The 15,593-nt window shown below is 53.6% G+C and overlaps 1 protein-coding gene across 1 annotated transcript in view; it reads left to right on the forward strand.

The window, feature by feature from the left end:
* The window catches only part of RASD2 (RASD family member 2), a 39,780-nt gene that overhangs the window by 1,452 nt on the left and 22,735 nt on the right, over positions 1–15,593 (forward strand). Inside the window, exon 2 of the mRNA XM_080660649.1 lies at positions 3,696–3,758. The gene's annotated coding sequence lies outside the window, so the exon portion shown is untranslated. The remainder of the gene's footprint in view (positions 1–3,695; positions 3,759–15,593) is intronic.

Genomic DNA, 15,593 nt, shown 5'->3' on the forward strand with positions numbered 1-15,593 from the left:
GACCTTCCCTGCTCCCACCAACCGCACACTCTGGCCATGGGACTCACAGAGCAATCAGCCTTTTGTGCCTGGTTTCCTTCCCTTCACATGCAGCGTCTGAGAGTCATCCATGTGGCCGCACGTGGCCGTGTTTTTCCTATTGGTCGCTGAGTAATATTCCAGGGTGTGGATGTACCACAGTGTGTCCATTCGCCAGTGGATGGACATCTGGGTTGTCTTCCAGTTTATGGTTGTTATAAAAAAAGCTGCTGTGAACATTCATCTAGAAGCCTCTGCGTTGACATACAGTGTCATTTCTCTTGTGTAAATACACGAGAGTAATTGTAGGGCAGATGGTAGAGGTATATTTGACTTTATAACAAACTCCTAAACTGGAACTACTCTTTGGTGGGTGAACTGTGTTCCTTTGTCTGGGACCAGGTGACTCACAGCATGATGAGGGTTGCTTTGTAGTTTTCTTGGGTGAATTACAGCTTCCTGTGTTGTCTCTCCCAAGGACATTTGCATTCTCACCAGAAGTCAACTGTTCCATTCAAGAAACACATCCCCCCTTGCCCAGCTGGTGTGGCTCAGTGGACCCAGGAACCAGGAGGTCTTGGTTCACTTCCCTGTCAGAGCACATGCCCGTGTTGTGGGCTTGATCCCAAGTAGGGGTCATGCAAGAGGCAGCTGATCAATGTTTCTCTCTCATGGATGTTTCTATCTCTCTTTCCCTCTCTCTAAGATAAATTAATCTCTATATATAAAAGCCTATCAACCAAACGACCGGAACAACTGGAAAACGGGAACGACCGGTAGCTATGCCGTGCACTGAGGCCAGCCAACTGGGCCCATCGGGGGTGGGCTGGCTGGCCAACCTCCCTCGGCCCTTCCCCCTGGCTGGCCGGGCCCTGATGAGCCCTGATGGGGGTGGGCCGGCCGGACCCCACCCATGCACGAATTCGTGCACTGGGCCTCTAGTATATGTATAAAGAAACACTCCCCCCACATCATAAATCGAGGATTAGCTTCTTCCTCCATAAGGAAATGTTTCCTGTGAGCTATCAGGTAGAAGGGGGTCACCCTAGGTGAGGTGAGGTGTGAGTGCCACGTGGGACACCAAGGAACGGTGTGTTTGCCTGGAACCACAGCTAGGGCCCCTGAGAGCTCTGACATCCTCAGTTCTGTGAGGGAGGTTGACTGGTGAGGAAGAGGTGAAGATAGGAGGGGCTGCCCAGGGGTCCTCCCCTCCCCACAGGAGCCCTTGCTTTTTATGCTCAGGCCCCAGGGTTGTCCGTCCCAGGCTCCACACCGGCTGCCAGGTGCACAGCAGGTGCCTGTCAGACCGCCTGCTGGAGGAGAGCTCTCCCGGGGACAGTGTCTCCTGACTCAGGTTCTCTTGCCCATTCAGACAGTGACAGATCACAACAGGAGGGCCTGTAGGGAGAACTCCGTCTTAGTTCCTGCCTGTCTTTGACTCCATCCACTTCTCTCTATCCCCACCTCACTCCAGGCCAAGCTACCAGCTCTGGCTAATGACTCACTGACCTGCTGCCTCTACTCTAGCCCATCAGCCAGAGGAACCACTTTATTTGTAATGTTTTGCTCTATCTATCTATGTATCTATGTATCTATGTATCTATGTATCTATTTATCTATCTATCTATCTAACTATCATCTATCTATCTATCTATCTATCTATCTATCTATCATCTATCTATCTATCATCTATCTATCTATCTATTATCTATCTATCTATCTATCTATCTATCTACCTATCTATCATCTTTCTACCTATCTAAATCAAGAAACACACAGTTCAAAATTAAAAAGGCACAAAAGGTGTGCAGCGAAAAGTCTCATTTTCCCCTTCATCCGCTTCGCTCTCTGGAGAAAATGAATATACTTACTAGTCTCTTAACAATTCTTCCAGAAGTGTTCTGTGCATATATGAGTATGTAAATGCATACAACTGACCTTGAACAACACAGGGGTCAGGGGCACTGACCCCCACACAGTCAAAAACCCACATATAACTTTTGACTCCCCAACAGATTAACTATGAATAGCCTACTGTTGTCCAAAGCCTTACTGATAACATAAACAGTTAATGAACACGTATGTTGCATGTTATATGTATGATATACTTACAATAAGTTAAACTAGAGAAAAGAAAATATTGTTAAGAAAATCATAAGGAAGAGAAAATACATTTACAGTATTTAGTGAAAAAATCTGCATGTAAGTGGGCCCGGGTAGTTCACACCTGTGTTGTTCAAGGGTCACCTGTAGGTATTTTCTCTTCCTGCTGTGTGCCATACACGGTAGTCTATGCGGAACCCTGCGTGACTCTGGCCTGGCTCAGTTCATGTATCTTAGAGACTGTACCCTCTCTGTATGCGAAGAGTCACCCCCTTGCTCTTTTTTTATTATTTATTTATTTATTTAATACATTTTTTAAAATTGATTTCAGAGAGGGAGTGAAAGGGAGAGAGAGATAGAAACATCAATGATGAGAGAGAATCATTGATTGGTTGCCCCCTATTGGGGATTGAGCCCACAACCCAGGCATGTGTCCTTGATCGGAATAGAACTCAGGTCCCTTCAGTCCGCAGGCTGATGCTCTATCCACTGAGTTAAACCAACTAGGGCCCCCTTGCTCTTTTTTTTTTTTTTTTTTTATTCTTTTTTTTTTTAATATTTTATTGATATTTTACAGAGAGGAAAGGCGAGGGATAGAGAGCTAGAAACATCGATGAGAGAGAAACATCGATCAGCCGCCTCCTGCACACCCCCCACTGGGGATGTGCCCGCAACCAAGGTACATGCCCTCGACCGGAATTGAACCTGGGACCTTTCAGTCCGCAGGCCGACGCTCTATCCACTGAGCCAAACCGGTTTCGGCCCCCTTGCTCTTTTTTAAAAATAGCTATAGGTTTTCCTTGTATGGCTGTCCCATACTTTGTTCACTTGATCCCTTATTGATGGACATTTAACTTGCCCCCAACCTCCTGAGAGATTTCTTTTTGAAACACAACAATGATGGTGTTGTTACCCTGCTGATAGTCACTCAGTGGCTTCCCATTTCTCTGAGGATAAAATACCAAGTCTATAATGTGGCCCCAGGGTCCAGTCTGGTCTACCCGCCACTCCTTCTTGGGACCTCTCCTTCTCACTGAGAGTCCAGACCCCAGGCCTGCCTCCAGATTCTCCGGCATGTCTATGCAGGAGTTCAGTAAGAATCTGTTGAATGAGTGGCTAATGAATGAGAGAATGAGAACTCCCATTTCACAGATAGGAAAGCTGACACCTCTCTAGACTAGAGCAACTGAGCAGGTCCTTCAGGGCAGCAGAGGTGGACCTGAGAGGGCAGTGCAGGTGCCTGCCTGGGGGGCTGGGTTCTCCCACTGCCCCAGCCAGCCTTCCAACCCCATGTCTCCCAACCCTGCTCAGCCCAGACCTCCCTGCTTGTTGCTCCTTCCTCCATGTGGCTCTCCTCACCCTCTCCCTGGAGGTTTCCAAAGCTTGCCCTCAGCACCTCCTTCCAGAAAACCAGCAGGCAGCTCCCCAATCCCCCTGTTCCTCTAGCCTTCCCTGGCACCCTCAGCAGCCAGGCGCACAGGCAGGGCTGTGGGTGCAGCCCAGGAGTCAAGTCACATCTCCATTCCCCTCCTTTTCAGTCTTCACATTCTTCCTGTCCTCTCTTCGACACCCAGGTCTCTGTGTGATTCTGGGAGTTCCCTCCTTGGATTCATTCTACCGAAGACGCTTGGTCTGTGGTGAGTACAAACGTCTCTTAGCAACATCTTGCAGCTCATCTCTTCTTAGAAGGTATTTCTCTAATGATCAAAGGTCTATTTTTATAGATTTCTTCTTTCTCACAATTGCAAGAATAATATTTCTGGCAATTATATTTCTGTGTTTTTGTTCAGTGATCCTCACTCTAAATATATGTGGTGGGAATGAATGGACCCCATTTCACAGATGAGGCCCTGCAGGGAGAGCCTTGGTTGGTGGCCCTGCAGTATGGCCAGCCTCAGGGGTGAATCCTGATTGGTTAATACCGAGCCCGATGATCTCATTCTCCTTTGCCAGTGATTGGTATATAGGAGCAGGCATGTGACCCAGTTCTGGCCAATGAGATGTAAGGATATTTTTTTCTTTACTAAAACCCTGGGTAGCCCTAGCTGGTTTGCTCAGTGGATAGAGCGTTGGCCTGGGGACTGAAGGGTCCCAGGTTCCATTCCGGTCAAGGGCACATGCTCAGGTTGCAGGCTCGATCCCCAGTGGGGGGCGTGCAGGAGGCAGCTGATCAATGATTCTCTCTCATCATTGATGTTTCTCTCTCTCTCTCTCCCTCTCCCTTCCTCTCTGAAATTAATAAAAATATATTAAAAACAAAAACAAAAAAACTCTGGGTAGAGAGGGCTGCCCAGGGAGAAAGAACCTTTTTTTTTTTTTTTTTTTTGGATAGCTCCTTCTAGCTTTGGATACTATTTATAAGGCCTTGATAGCCAGAGCTGTGGCAACCGTTGTATGACATGAGGCAATCAGCTTGGGACTAAAAGGTCATAATGCTCAGAAAGGCGGAGTGGAGAGAGCCTGTTCTCGAAGTTGTCGACGTTGCTGAGCCAGCACCCCAACCTGGGACTCCCCACTGCAGTCTCCTTAGGTGAACACTAGCCCTCACCGTGGAGCGGGCATGGAGCTGGTTTTCTGTAACTTGAAGCTGAAAGCGTTCTTTACTGATAGCACTGCGGATGCCCTCACTGCCCCTCGGAGAGGCCTGTGCCTCCTTAGGAAGCGCAGACACAGCTCCAGGGGCCAAAGGTTGGGCCTGGGAGCGAGCCCAACATGTGGCCCAGAGCAAAGTCACTTTCCTGTCGCCACTCTTCTGTTTACTCCTTCCTGAAACCAGGGGTTGCGTGACATCAGGGGCATTGCCTAATGACGCTCAGAAGCCCCTGGGGCCTCCCCGGGCCGCCTGCGCGTTAACCGATGACAGTGGTGCATGTTGGGAGGTGACTCAGTGAGGAATCGGATGGCCTCAGAGTCTATTTGTTCCTCTTCGCCGTTTGTCAGTAATCCTTCATCATGCCCCAGTTTCAGGATGTATTTTTAGTGGAAAGAAACCTCAGCAGTCAGGATGACACAATTCCTTCAGGGGTTTCAGCAGCACCTGTGCATGGGGCCAAGCCGGGGAGCAAGCGTGAGGTGGTGAGGCCCACTGACCCGGCATGCAGGCAGGTGGGCTCGCCGGGGAGACCCCTGAACTTGGCCACAAAAACAAAACGTCTGCAGAGGTTGGGATCTAGAGCCAGCGCCTTGCAGGGAGTCACCGCCTGGCCAGGGGAACAGCGCTGGGGAGGACGCAGCCAGCCCCGCGCTGTCTGACTGGACCAGCACGGCCGCTTTTCCTACCGCGTTGGCTCTCATACCCGTCTCCTCACCTCTGGCCAGATGTTAGGGTGCAGGCAGAGGAAACACTGGGCTCCAGCTCCAGGAGGGAGGCGCAGGAATGGAGGAGGATGGAGAGAAAGGCCCGGAGGTGCACTCGCTCTGGGCCAGGGATGCTCGGCTGGCAGAGGGGCTGTGGCAGGCGGGGCGGGCCGTTCTTGGGTTCTTGGCTGTGCGGGTCTTTTCGTGCAGCCGTTCCCCTCCCACTAAATGCCAGTTGCACCGCCATCATGGCGCAGCAAAATGTCCTTCACATTTCTGCATGTGCCCTGGGGTGGGGGTGGGTGCAGAGGAGAGGGGCCTGAACTTAGGCTCATGGAATGACTCCGAGTGGAACTGCCATCTTTCTCTCTCTCTCTCTCCCCCCTCTCCTCATCGGGTTAAGTTCCGTAACGCCATCCAACTTGGGGATGCCTGCTGTCACCCACACCAATGCTAAAAAGGAAAAAAATTATTTCACTTTCCCAAGGGCAAATTTGTACTTATTGTTTGTACAGTTTTTATAATATTTGGATCAAAAAAAATCCTTCTTACCGCAGAAAGACTGTCTAAAAGATGGAAGAAAATGCGAACCTTCTGTGTACAATTCCACACGCATTCATTTGGGCCTTTGGTCCACACCGTGTTCACTACGCGGAAAACCATTTCTCCGCCGGCCTCTGGGACGGAAGTCAGTGCCCCCGAACAACATGAGTCAGCGAGCGAGAGCCGGGCTCTCCGAGGGCTTGGGAAAGCAGGTGGCTGGGCCGCCTGCACCGTCTGGCCTGGTAGGTCTCAGGTGGGCCGTGAATTGGCGTCTGTAACCAACGTCCAGGTAATGCTGCTGCTGCTGATCCGGGGACCTCATGATCCTTACAGTCACTGCACTATTCTAATGATGGAATCTCTTTCCTGGTACTTAATACGTGTATTCGTTTCAACACATGGCTCGTTCATTTGTTGAAAAAATAATGATGGAGCGGCTACGGTTTGCCAAGGTGGACTCAGAGCGGGGAAAACAAAGCCCTTGGCACTAGTTAAACAGCTAGGAGCCTTGTCATGCAAGAGAGGGGCAGTGACGGGTAACCGATGAAGAATAAAAGAAAGTGACGGGCAGTGGTAAATGTTACAGAGAAAAATAAAACAGGGCAGGGGAGTGGGGGGAGACGCCATTGTAGAGAAGACGGTCAGCGGAGGGCTTTTTGAAGAGGTGACATTTGCAAAGACTCAAATAAAGAGATGTGAGCGGTGCAAACATCCGGAGGAAGGACACGCCAGGCAGAGGGAGCAGCAAGTGCGCGGGCCTGGGGGAGGGACACGTTTGGTGTGTTCAGGGACCAGCACGGACACCTGCGGGGCTGGAAGGGAGGGAGCCAGCGGGGAGAGGAAGGGAAGGGGGGGAAAGGTGGGCGGGCAGGCCCAGCACCTGGAGGGGCTTCGGGCACAGTGAGGACTTGGGGTTTGGTTGAAGGAGAGGGGGCCTCACGACACAATCTGCTTTGTTCGTCTCCTTTTAGTTAATCCTCACCCGAGGATATTTTTCCATTGATTTTTAGAGAGAGTGGAAGGGAGTGGGAGAGACAGAGAGAAACATCGATGTGAGAGAGACACATCAATTGGTTGCCTTCCGCATACACCCCAACCAGGGCTGGGGATCAAACCTGCAACCAAGGTACGTGGCCCTTGACAGGAATCGAACCAGGGACCCTTTGGTCTGCAGGCCGACGCCCTAGTCACTGAACTGAACCAGTGAGGGTGCGATCTGGTTTGTTTGAACAGGAGGGCTCTGCTGCTCTGTGGACAATGGGGTGCAGAGCGCCAGGAGTGGGGGCCGGGAGACCAGCGAGGGGCTGAGACCTGCGCCCAGGCCTGGCATGACGGTGGCTGGGCTGGACGGGAGGTGGCAAGGCAGCGGAGGTGGTGACAAGTGGACAGATTTAGGTGGACAGAGCCAGTCGGCCTTGCTGACAGCCTGGACGTGCGGAGTGAGTGAGAGCCAGATAGGAGTCAAGGGTCGCTCGTCGGTTTTGAGCGTGGGCCGTCGGGTGCCTGGTAGGGACTCGGCAGCTTTTAGGGTCTGGTTCCTGGAAGGGCCTCCAGGGAGGGAGACGGCAGCCTGATGTCCACCCTCAGTATCTCAGATCTGGCGAAAATACTCAGGAAGCCTTCATCAAGGGGCTGGTAAGGTGATTCTCCAGAGCGGGAAGTCCCAGTGGGCCGCCTTGGCCGGCTTATCTGATGAGAGCTCCCTTTCCGGGCCGCCCTTGCCTAACCCACGTCACGGAGATGCTGCCTTGGCTTCGAGGACTCAGCCGGTCGGACACGCGGAGGTTAGAGATGTCTGGTCTAGACACTTGCTGGAATTGGGGAGGACAGAAGAAACGAGCTGAGGAGAATCCCCCGTCCTGCAGATGAACTCCATCTAAAGTGACCCTTTGGTCTGCAGGCTGACGCTCTATCCATTGAGCCAAACTGTAGGCTGTGCTCTGGCGGGTTACACTCTTCCAGCCGCCGGAAGCCGAGTGGTGCTTCAGTCTCCATTATTCCTCAGTTGCTAGCTGGCAGGGGAGAGGATGGGAATCTCAAATTTTCTTTAAAAAAAAAAAAGTATATTTTTATTGATTTCAGAGAGGAAGGGAGAGGAAAAGAGAGATAGCAACATTAATGATGAGAGAGAATCACTGATCGGCTGCCTCCTGCATGTCCCCCACCAGAGACTGAGTCTGCAACCCGGGATGGGCCCTGAGAACTGAACCGTGACCTCCTGGTTCATAGGTTGATGCTCAACCACTGAGCCACACCGGCCCGGCTGTCTCGGACTTCCTTGTCACCTTTTTAGTCGTCAATGATTCCTATGGAATCCAGATGTCAGATGGAGCCTTCCTACCCCTGACGGCTTCCAAAATGTTAGTGTGAACTCTCCAAGTCCACGCCCTGCGGAAGCCTGGATAAAAATGTCTGGGAATTTGGTGGTGGTGGTGGGGATGTGGGGATGCCTGTTACCAAGGTCACCCCTATCTCCAGGCTATTGCATCCCTAGTATTGTCTTCATGTCATGCCATCCTGAAGAGACATGAAGCTATTGGGGACCGAGCCTGCAACCCAGGCATGTGCCCTTGGCCGGAATCGAACCTGGGACCCTTTGGTCCGCAGGCCGATGCTCTATCCATTGAGCCAAACCAGCTCATCTTTGAAATCAAACTGAAGAGGATCTCAATCCCATGGCAGTTTTTCGAGCCTCTTCTTACTCTTGCCCGTTCCCATCCCCATCCCCACGTTCTCCTTGCCTTTCACCTCCCAACCCTTTCCACCCTCCTCCCACATCTTCCACCTTCCCTTCGGCCCCTGTAGCCTCTGTTTCTCTATTTCTGACCATCCTTCAAATTCAGTATCACAGAGGGCTGTAAAACAGAATGCAAAAGACTGAACTGTGTTAGAGGTGTGTGGGGAGCAGAGGCACGTTTTATTAATGATTGCTATAACCACCCTTTTCTCCAATTCACATCAGGCATCCGTGCTCTGAAAAGACCTTTCAGCCGCCTGCCCCCGAGGTTGGCCCCACAGGAGTCCACCTGGAGCCATTGTGGTGGCATCTTTATGCCACCTGTCTACACTGATCTCCAGGGTCTCTCCTCTGCTCCTCCCGGGAGCAAAACCACGTGGACAAGTTCCAGCCCACGTCTTATGCAGAACGTTTCTGCCTGTGAGCAAAGGAATCGAAAGCATGGGCACTGGAGTCGGGGTGTCTGGATTGGAATCTCGCCTCCGCTGCTTTCCTGGGTGGCCTGGGAAGAGCTTCAGAGGTTCTTGCCCCTCAGCGTCTTTCATGGCAAAATGGAGCCAATACGTGTACCTTCCTCAGAGGGCTGCTGGGGAGGCTGAGTGAGTCGGGAAGAGCCTGGTGCATAGCAGGTGCTCATGAGATGGGATTGCACTTTGGGTGCACCGGCTCCCCTCTGATTCAGTTAAATCCACAGTCAGGGCCTAGCCGGTTTGGCTCAGGGGATAGAGCATCGGCCTGCGGACTGAAGGGTCCCAGGTTCGATTCCAGTCAAGGGCACATGCCTGGGCTGCCGGCTCGATCCCCAGTAGGGGATGTGCAGGAGGCAGCCAATCAATGACTCTCTCTCATCATTGATGTTTTTATCTCTTTCTACCTCTCCCTTCCTCTCTGAAATCAATAAAAATATATTAAAAAAAAATAAATTCACAGGCAGGGAGCCAAGCAGCTGGCCTGGTGGGGCATGAGGATCGGCTCACGGGGCGAGCGAGTGGTTAGGGCAGAGCGGAGGGCTGTGGGAGGTCCCCTGCCAGGCTGAGGGGGTTGGGTTTCAATGTTATTATTACTAATAATAACAAAGCAATAGGAACACACATCCCGTGCTGCTCTCCGAGACGCCAAGCACAGCATCACGGTGCTGGATTCTCTTTTCTCTCCCATTGTACAGATGAATAAACTCCAGCTCAGAGAGCAGAGGCCACACATCAGATCAGTGGCAGGGCCTGGTGAGACCCGGGTCCCCCGACCCCAAGGCCAGGCCCGGGGTGACAGTGAGGGCGGGCATCGTGCCCGTGTGCCGGCAGCCTCTGTGTATCGGCAGGGATCGCTCCTTATGGACAGTCCCCTCCCAGGAGGGGGTGTGTGTGACATCTTGTCCCCTCTCCCCTTCCCTCTCTCTGCCCAGGAGGTTGCAGACTAGCTGAGGACTCCCTCAGGCCACCCTCAGCCCTCGGTGGGCTGCCGCCATGGGGTTGAGGTTAATGCCATTTTGGGTCAAGAGTCCCGGCCCCGTCCCTGCCTTCCTGGTCTGCCAGGGGTGGGAGCGGAGGAGAGGATCTTCTCCAATGAGAGAGGGGGCTGCACCCCCTCAGCCCTGGTTTGGCATTTTATGTGCTGGGAATGAGAAACCCAGCGTTGCTATGGAAACTGCCATCCCTGCTCCCTCTGTCATTCTCTGTGGGAAGCTCCTGAGTCGGGGGTGGGTGTGGAGGGCCACTCCCCCTGCGCAGGGTGTGGGAATGCAGCAGGACCGGCTCTGGGGTGGGGTGGGGTGGGGTGGGGTGGGGGGTACAGGGGACGGTGGGAGCTGGGAGAGGGCTCGGGCTCCGAGTGGAGGGCAGGGCGAAGGGCCGCCGTGGAGCGTGGGTTGCTATCGGGACGATCCTGGCAATGGTCACTCAGGCTCGGAAGGCAAAGAGTTTGCAGAACACAGTCAGACGGGCTGTTTGGAAAGAGCTGGGAGCCTACAGTTACCAAGACGCAGGCTTGACCACCAGCACAGCCGGCTTCCCCGAGCCTCAGTTTCTCCATGTCCAGATGTGCCGAGTGATAGCAATCTGAATGGTTACGTGGGGTTGTGACTACACTCCTGTCCCCTGCCTAGTGTCTACACGGGAGGTGGCATCCAATTAGGGAAGGTCCCTTCTCCCTCGCCCACCTCGCCCGATCCCACCCAGGTAGATGGAGTGAGCCCACTTTACAGATGGGGAGACTGAGGCCCCGCCAGGGGAAGGTAGGGGCTCTCGGTCCACTGGGAGTCAGGGCAAGGCCTGGACTGAACCGGGATCCCTGGTACCTCCCCACCTCCAGCCCCTCTTGCTCTTGGCTGCTGCCTGGAGCTGGCCGTGACTGCCAGGCTATGCCAGGCAGGACCCCCCCTCCCAGCCACAGGCTAAGCCCGGATGCGTCGGGCCTGCAGCAAAACCACTCTCCTTCACCGTGTAACATTAAAATGGAAGGCAGCTGTGCTTTCTCCGGGGGGAAGAAACGGAGGGGGTGGGAGGAACACAAGCCCCACCATTGCACCCCCGCCCCAGCACCCCTCTCTCATCCCAGAAAGGAAGAGTGCCTTCCAGGTGACTTGTTCGCTCTTTCTGGGGCAGAAGAAGGTGGGAAACTAATTTTAACTTCCCAGGCTTTTTTTTTTTTTTTTTTTTTTTTTTTTTTTAGCTTTTATGTTTATCAGACTAGGGGTAGGACATCAGGTGCTCCTGATGGGGGCGAAGAATTGAAGTAGGCGGTGATTTTGCCTCCACCAGCCAGGCCCTGCAAATCCCAGCAGGGAGGGATGCCAAGAAGGCCACGGTCCTGCAGGTGCTCCCCGTCCCCTCTGCAGGGAAGTTCCCGCTCTGCCCCCCTTCCCAGAGCCAAGGAAAGTGTCACCCCGAGAGTTAAGAGGCTGCAGCCAGCCGCAGGAATTTGTGAAACCTGAGTTTGCTGTGTGGCCTTGGGAAAGTCACTTCCCCTCTCTGGGCCTCAGTGGTCTCATCTGTAACAGGGGGACAGAAAGTGCTTTCTTGCCCGCTCCCCAGGGTAGCTGTGGAGGCTCAAAACATTGCTGGGCTGACTTTTTTGACCTCAGCATTAAGAGGGACAGAGCAAAACTGGAGAGTCCCCTGAGGAGTGGTCAGAATGGGGCAGGGACCCCTGGTCTGCCTGATGGAGGGGGAGGACCAAGAGATCAGGCTCCATTTGTGCCCAGCCCAGTGCCTGGCAGGTGGACTAATACACATCCGTGAATGAGAAATCCATGAGAGTTCCCACGGGGAACAGAGACAAAGGTTAGCCTGGAGAAGAGGTTTATGGGAAATCAGACAACGGATCCCCCGGCAACAGAATGGCTGTGACGAGACACGGGTTAGAGGTGGTTAGAGACAGGTCCTGGAGACAAGGGAGCAGACACTGGAGGAGGACAGACGTCAATGTACACAAGGCCGTGGGGGTGGGAGTGGGGGGATGAACTTGCGTTAATCACTGTGATGTGTCTGGACCTGCAGGACCCCCTGAAGACAAGCAGCTACATGTTACCAAGTCCTTGCTCACAGGCCGTACAGGTTAGGGTGGGGGCCCAGGATATGGAGCCAATCCGCCTGGGTTCAAATCTCCGCTCTGCCCCTAACCAGCTGTTTGGCTCTGGGAGAGTTACTTCCCATCCCGGAGTCTCAGTTTGCTCACCTGTAAACTGGGGGTATTGTTACCTGACTCAGGAGTAGCTGTCAGGGTTACGGGTGTGCATACCTATGTACGTCCATCTGTCCCAGAGCAGAGCCCGCCAAGTAGTCAGTGTTTAGTTAGTGCCGTGTGAGGGTTGGCCATTACTTCCTGTAGGTCCCCACTATCCAGATGGGGAAACTGAGGCTCACGCAGATTCAGCAATATGCCAAGGTCACCTCCCTTGAAAGTGGCAGCACCAGAACTTCCGCCCAGCTCCGCCCACCTGGAAGCCTGCACCCCTCATCACTGTGATGTTCCCATCACCCCTCTAAGAGAGACGGTGCCCCCTTCCCCAGGCCAGGAGGCAGTGCCCCAGAGAGCAAGTCCATGACTCCAAGTCACAGAGATGTCTACAGGCAGAACACAGGTTTGGTTCCAGAGCCCGCAGGCTTGCTTCCCACCCCACCACACCTTCAACCCCTGGGTGCCATCCGAGGCAGGAACGGGCTGCCTGGGGTGGAGCCAGGAGCTGCCTGTCGCTGGCCACGGGCCAGTACAGGTGGGACGGGCCCTTCAAGATGGCACAGTGACCTTTCTGCTCCCTTGTAGCCTGAGGTTGGGTGATCAGATGAGATGATGAATGCAGAGGCTCTGGAGAAGGTCAGTGTGACAGGTGAGATAGGAGAGTGAGCCCAGATTTCTGCCTGGGGGGGGGAGCAGGAAGTCCCATTCTTTGCCTGGATCATTCCTTCCCTCCCCCTCAATCCCACCCCCTCCCCCCGCCTTGTCTCCTTCTCTCTTCGTCTGTGTTACTGTCCCTCTCTGTGTCCCTCTGTCACCCCACCCCAAGCAGCACTCAGCCAAGATGAGTAATTAATCCCCCATCTTTCTTATCGGGTCCTCTCCGATTTTGTTACTTTTGACCAAAGACTATTCAAAGACATGTGATACGCAGAGTAAGTTACAGAATCTCACTGAATTTCTCTGCTGAAAACACGCAGCAGCCAAAGGTCCTTTGATAAGAGCGACGGCTGGATCGATGCAACACCACACCACGTCAGCTCCATCGCTCTGTCAACGTAAGAGAGCGGGGCAAAAATAGATAATCTCCGAGTTATTTACACGTCTGTGTCCGGCACAAGCTGTTTATCTTTGTCTGGAATTGAGTTAAAACTGCTCCCCAGGCATTTTAGCCAAGGATCCTGATATAAAGGAGGCATAAGAGATGATAATAATAGGAAGACGAGCTGGCTCGGGGTTTCTTGCAGAGAGTCGGTGAACTGGAGGAGTCTGAAGACATCCGGCTTTCATCCAGATGAATAAACATCTTTCCTTTTCCTTCCATTGGGTGGAAGGTTTATTCTGTTCTAGGCCGTGGGAATACAAAGCCGGTGGGGATAGACGCCGACAGGCGACAGGGACACGCTCCTGTCCTTCAGGGATTTGGGGGCTCAGGGGAGGACAAGGCTGGTAAACAGGCAATTAAGGTGGAGTGTGTGAGTGCCTTGATGGGGTGGACAGAGGCAATGGGGGCTGGCGGAGGGGCCGTGTACTGGCACCGAGCGAGGCACTGCGGACATAGGCACAGCCTTAGACAGGCTTAGAGACAAAGCGACCCACAGCACTTGGGTCCAGCTGACAAACCCCAGCCCTGTGGGTGCGGCCCACAGGATGGCCCGGGAGGAGGGTGGGCTTTGGAGATGGACAGGGAGCCCACGGGGAGCGGATGATCAGCAACGCCGCCGAGGTGGACCCGTGCGGAGTGTGTGGAGGGGCTGTGGGCTGTGAGAACGTTGGGGATGGGCAGAGGCTGGCTCAGGGGAGTTGGGGAAGGGGTTGGTGAGGATGTGGGAGGCCATCCAGAGCGGCTGCTGGGCTCCCGCCGCAGCGGCTGGCTCCAGCTTGGGAAACATAAGCCTGGCCAGGTGGAAGGCTTGCCCCTGCTCGCCATCTGTTGAAGAAGGGTCACGTAAGTGCCACCTGGCTTCCTGGGGGGAGATAGCATCTGGGTGGCAGCGAGCACTCCTCCGGGGAAGATGCTGGATGGGGCCCGGTCATGACTTATTCAGTAGCGTCAGACACCTACGGTCTGGGGCCAGCGCTGGCCTTGGCTGTTCTCCAGGGCTTGGTCTGTCTCTCTGGGTGACCTGGCCATGGGGGATGGGAGAGGGAGGCCTGCCCAGAGGGAGCAGCCCCTCCATCTTTAGCTGGTGGTAGTGGGGGAGGGTATGTGCCCCGCTCCCCCGGTGGCCAGCACTGCCTGCTGCAAGGGTCCCTCCGCTCTCCCCCAGGAGCTCAGCTTCGAGGCTCACCATGGCGTGATGCTGTCGCCTAGCAATCCCAGGCAAACTCACTGCCCCAACACCCTGCAGACCCTCTCACGTTCTGTGTGTATGCTCGTGCCCACATACATGTGCATCCATGTTTGCGTTGTGTGCTTACAACCTACAGGTGTGCTGCGTTTTCATAAGTCCAAACTGGCTTTGTGTTAGCATCGATGGAGTGAGAGTCATTGCTGGTGAAAAACCAGCAGCATTTGCATGCCACGGGGTAATTTGCCGGGCAGAGCCTGCTCGCATCCATGTTCTCCACGCTGGTCTCACCGTAATCCTGAGCGGTAGGGGCAGGTAGCAGGTGGCCCAGAGGAAGGTCAGGGGAGTTAATCACTGAGCAAGGAGAAGCCAAGTCTCCTTGACCCCATGCTCACAGTATCGCTTGACGAGACAAAGGTCTCATTGTTGGCCCTTAGAGCCATGGTGTGTACTTTTCCAGGTCGTCCTGGCAGTTTTCAAAACTGCTAATCTGATAATTTTATTTTTTTAAAATGGTTTTTGTTTAGCTAACTAGAGGCCCGATGCACAAAGATTCATGCAAGAATGGGCCTTCCTTCCCCTGGCTGCCGGCACTGCCTTCGCTCCAGCCCAGAGCCGCCTTTCCGCCTTCCCACACTGCCCAGAGGCCCGGAGTGGCTGGGGCAGTGTGGAACGCCCCTGGCTGCTCAGCGCCTGCATATGCAAATTAACCTGCCATCTTTGTTGGGTTAATTTGCATACTCACTCCTGATTGGCTGGTCGGTGTCGTGAAGGTATGGTCAATTTGCATCTTACTCTTTTATTAGTGCAGATGGTTTACTAGTAACCTGGGCACAGTAGCTGGATAGTGTTAAGATTAGCTACCTAATGCTGATATTAGGCAATGTTTGAATGTTCACCACGTGTAATAAACCAACGTATTATGTCCCACC

The sequence above is a fragment of the Plecotus auritus genome, assembly GCF_963455305.1.
Source record: "Plecotus auritus genome assembly, chromosome: 3".
Taxonomy (NCBI): Eukaryota; Metazoa; Chordata; class Mammalia; order Chiroptera; family Vespertilionidae; genus Plecotus; species Plecotus auritus.